Below are 5,087 nucleotides of genomic sequence, written 5' to 3'. Positions count from 1 at the left end.
ACCTAATTCAAGTGGCATAGCTGCAGCTGCCAAGCAGAGCACTATTTTGTATGTGCACACATACACACATCTGTGTGTGTGTTTATGTGTGTGTGTGTGTGTTTATGTGTTTATGTGTGTGTGTGCGTGTGTGTGCGTGTGTGTGCGTTTCTGTGTGTGTGTGTGTTTGTGTATGAAAAAAAGCTCTTTATGTAAACCAAAGACTAGAATTAAGACAGTGTGTGTGTGTGTGTGTGTGCCCGTGTCTGTGCCCGTGTGTGTGCCCGCCCGGGCAAATGCCCAGATACCAAATACCTAAGAAGCTTGTCACACAGGCAGCAGAGAAGCGCATACACACACTCTCTCTCTCTCTCTCTCTCTCTCTCTCTCTCTCTCTCTCTCTCCCACCTACATGCCAGACCCAACCCAACCCAACCAGGCCAGCGCTCTGGAGCAGCGGAGCTCCTCATGACGTGACTCAGCGGGTAATGACCCTGGGAATGGGCCCTGGCTGAGGCTCCGCACAACACACTACTGGCTCTCACTGACACCATTGTGCACGGGCCCGCTGCAGGCATGCTGCAGCAGGGATTTGTCTGCTGAGCTGGTGGTGGAGTCCAAAAGATCAGAACATAAGTTCAGTAAAGTTGGTTATGAGGACATGTACTGTTTGTGCTGTATGTGCAATTGAGTTGGCGAGACAGAGACGGATGTCAGCAGGGCTTCATTGTCCAGCGCAGGGGTCAGCGCGTTCCCCTTATTTGTGTTTATTCAGAGCTAAACTTGCTTTACATGGGAAAATGCCTTTTGTTGGGAGCATATAAAATGTGTTTCTTATATATCAAATATTGTTGTTTGACATTGAGGAGAATCAGGAGAGGCCTAAATTCCAAGCCACACTCCCCGCAGAATTTCTCCTGTCTTCCAAGGAATTTATCAAAGTGCTTTATCGCCTCACAACGGACAGATGACTTGTTAAAAAAAGCCCCCTTATGGACATACCAGCTGTGTTGATACCCAGATATCTCAGGACGTGGACCACTGGGAGAAATGCGAAGCACAGGGCATCTTCCCATAGTCCCCAAGCGACCCCCCCTCTAACCCCCCCCACCCCAACCCTCTAACCCCCCCCCCCCCCCCCCGGCCACTGCTCCTATCACCCGACCCCAGACGCCCTCGAGTTTGTGGTCCCAAAAAGGTAATAAGGCGGTTGACCAGCGCAAGCCACACAGTGAGAGCAGTGCTCCCCTGGCTCCACTACCCAGCGCCCCGCAGGGGTCCCCCAGACACCACCCTGCTCACCGCAGGAGCCCGGCCGCTCTCCACGGGGCCATGACGGGGCCCCCTGTCGCAGTGCCACTGATGGAGGCCACTCCATACATCACCCGCCGGCTGGGTATGGTGCTTCATTACACATGATTTAGAGTTCGCGGCTGAATCACAGTGGCATTTGTGGCACAGTGATTAGTGAGCTTTGGGACAGGCTGCAGAACGCTCCCCCTGTGATAAGAGCTGGTGTTCGTAATCTTCTGGCTATATTAAGATCTCCCTGAGCTGAGTCCACCGAGACCGCGGTCAGTCATTGCACTCAGTGCAGGGCTAACCTACGCCACCCACGGTGGAGTCTCATGACCTCTGACCTTCGTATCTCCGTCCCGTAATCTCGTTTGCCTCTCTCTCTCCCTGTCTATTTGTCCTGTCATCTCAGACACTTCTCCACTTCCTAATTGTCCTTCCTTGAGCCTCATGTTCTAGAAAAACCCATCGCAGGATTTTGAGGATTTGTTCCATTTGTTGACCCCCCCCCTCCCCCACTAATTACACTTGTTTATTTATTCCGCCGATATTGGACTCGTCCGCGTCCCCAGGCGCCTCTAGAGGATGCTTGTGCGGTTCATCTGCTACCGCGGCTATTGCTCCTCCTGGAGCGTCGATGTCTCCCCAGGGGGAAGGCTTTTCCACTCCACGACCTGACATAGAGGGGGCAAGGAGCCATATATCCTAGCCCTGTTTTACAGTGCGTTAGCGTGCCTGCGCTCCAAAAATAACTTTCTCCATGGCTTTTGCGGGAGAAGCTATAAACTGCCTCCTCGTACCAAAAAAAAATAATAAAAAAAGCAGGTTGTTTCTGTCTGTGGCCTCGCACCAGGCCCATCAAACAGAGCCGAGGAGGCCAAAGATGATCACTTAATGGACCATAGAGCTGCGCTCTAAAACCGCCCAGTTACTAACTAGTCTTTTGATGGTCTGTGAAAATATGATGTGGCGCTTTAGTGTACTGAGGAAGTGTTGGCCTCTGAGCAGCGTAAAGGGTGTGTGTGTGTGTGTGCGCTCCGCAGAGAGGTGAACTGGCCTGTTGAGCAGAGTCATGAGAACTGCGTGCTGTAGTGAGTGTCATAGCCACAAGTGGCTTTTTTGGGCTGTGGCCTAACAAGACTGCAGCACTGTATGTAGAGAGGCCAGGATACAAGGCGTCTCCCTTCGTGCAAACAAAAGAGCGTTTTACCTCGTGAACACCTACATCTGTCATCTCAGCATATTTATTACATATTTGGCTGACCTGTGAGAACCTCTCGCAAAGCACTTTGTGCTTTTTTCCCCTCCTCTCTACGGTCTTATTAAGTGTTGTGATTGAATCCTGAAATGTATACTCGCGTCTCTGCAGTACATCACTGCTACATACAGTAAGGTGCCTTCTAGGATTGGGTTTCCCCTCGAGGGTGCCAAGTTCAAACTGTTGGTCAAATTCCACGTCCTGCGATTCAAAAAAACCACTGTGCGAGGGAATGTGACCCCGCCGCAAGGTCAGCCAAATAAATCCACTTTAATTTGAGCTCTTGGCTTACACAAAAGCAAACCGCAGCAAATGCAACCCATCACCAGTCCTCTCTCCGTGTTTGTCCCAGAAAAAAGAGAAATCCAGATCGGAATTGGGAAAGACACATCACTAACCCACTCAGTTTGTTCTGGGGCAGACTGACTTCAGACACTTGTTCCAGCTCCTGTCACCCTAATGAGACTGATAGCAGCTTTTTAGCCCATGACCCAGGACCCAATCAGACTGCAGAACGGCAGTTCCATTAATGATTCATGAAAAATAAGGCTTTCAATAAATTTCGAGGGTTCAGCATCACTCACATTCAGCTTATTTCTTTACAAAAAAACACCATGTGCATTCCTCGTGTGCTGTGCATGTTGGGACATCCTGCGTTGTATCGTCTAATGCAAATTGTTGTGGCTCCTTCACACATGACCCTGTCATGAATGCACGTTGTCCAGGATTTGACAGCGTAACCGTGCTGATGGCTCACCTCCATGACCTTACTGCGAGGCCTGTGGTTCACACACGCTGCGCTAACACAATTAGCCTCTTGCAGAGCTCCTTTTCCACACTCTCCGCAGGGGACCCCATACGCACGGTGAATGATTGCGCCCCCATACTGCGGAGCTAGTGCAGGTACAGGTGTCATTTCGGCTCGACCTTTGCAAAGCACTTCACCTTCCAGTCTTTTAACGGCCGGCGGGGACCCTGGAGGTCACTCCGTGTGATTTAGGAAGCGGCAGGCGTGGGGGTGTGTGTTTGCTGCAAAGCCAAGGAGGAGCGTCCATGGTCACCTGGATGCAGTCCAGCGCTGTGAGGGGAATGTGGAGAGCATGACAGACTCAGAGAGATGTAAACAAGAGCCTCGCCGTTGAGAAAGCCCAGTGGGCGTCTGTCACGCATTCAACTCTCTCTCCCAGAAAGGGCATTTTGGGGCAGTTTAAGCGCCGGCGGAAGATTAGGGGCAATTAGAGTCTATAGCACAATGTATGCAGGATGTGGAAGATGTTGCCTGTCACTTATGAGAACGAATGGCGAACCGGGGAATAATAGCGCATGCTGTGAAAGGAGAAAGCCTGTTGTTAGAAGAAAGGGGCCGATTCCAAATGTTAACACGTTAGGAGAAAGAATCAGGCGCAGTATGTGAGAAAGTATTCGGCAAAACAATGAGGAAAGAATCTATTCCGGGGCTTTGATTCAATTTAGTTGATCGAAAGGCCTCATTTAAGTCCCATTAGCGGAGGATTATTTAGATTTCATGCCAGTGTGCGCTGTGCCTTCCACGTCCCCTCTGTTCTCTCCTCCACAGCTCCAGCTTTTTTCACGCCTAAATGGAAAAGTGCAGGAACACAGGCTCATTACTCTTAAATAGGGGATTTACTCAAGATGTTCCCCCGAGTTGCGAAAGATGCTAGTCCAAACAGCTAATCACAAAATGATTATGCATTGTGTCCTGGGCCAATAGAGGCTTGAAATTCAAGTGTCGCTGCCAGGCCGCAAATTTTTAGAAATACAACCATATATGTCGTGCTATTTTGTTTTAGACACTTAGTAGTGCTTTCCTTGTTCTGTGGGGACTCAATTCATGAGTTGTTGGTAAATCACAACTAATTGTCTATGAAGGACCTTTTGTATACAAACTGCCTATCAATGACATCATCAAAGCAATCTTTCCACTTCCTAACAAACTTAAGGGTCATCTGATAAAGGCCAAATCAACCCAGAGATCTAGATTACACAAACATGGCCTCTTGGTCTCGTCTCCTAGGCTACAGAATATCATTGATCAGTGTTCTCCTTTAAATCCCTTCTGACAATGTTCAAATATCCAAATATTTGTAAATATATCATGTGTGAACCTAAAGTACTCACTAAGTCAATTGTTTTGTTAATATTAATGATAATAATATTTCAAGAAACACCATGGAAAAGTTTATATCTATGCTTGGCGTCAATATTCAACGCCTCTTTATAAGACGGTATCCAATTAGTCAAAAACCGACTAAAAGGGTGGTGATCCTATCCGATCAACAACGTGCAATATCAAGTGTTCCAGGCGTGCATTGGCAATGTCAGACATTTCATTCTCTAAATTAGAAGTCTGTGGAACATTAGAATGAGTTTCAAGACATTACTGTATTTGAAGGTAAAATAACTTTATTGTGCTGCTGTAAGAGAGAGTGTTGATACTCATCACTTCCCATTTCAGCACTTATTTTTCTATCCATCGCTTCTTCAGCCATTGAAGGCTCCTAATGTCAGTCTTTGGCATTCAAGTTCTACTTGA

Source organism: Alosa sapidissima, chromosome 9 (genome assembly GCF_018492685.1).
Source record: "Alosa sapidissima isolate fAloSap1 chromosome 9, fAloSap1.pri, whole genome shotgun sequence".
NCBI classification, from domain to species: domain Eukaryota; kingdom Metazoa; phylum Chordata; class Actinopteri; order Clupeiformes; family Clupeidae; genus Alosa; species Alosa sapidissima.
Note: the sequence above shows the minus strand (reverse complement) of the source record.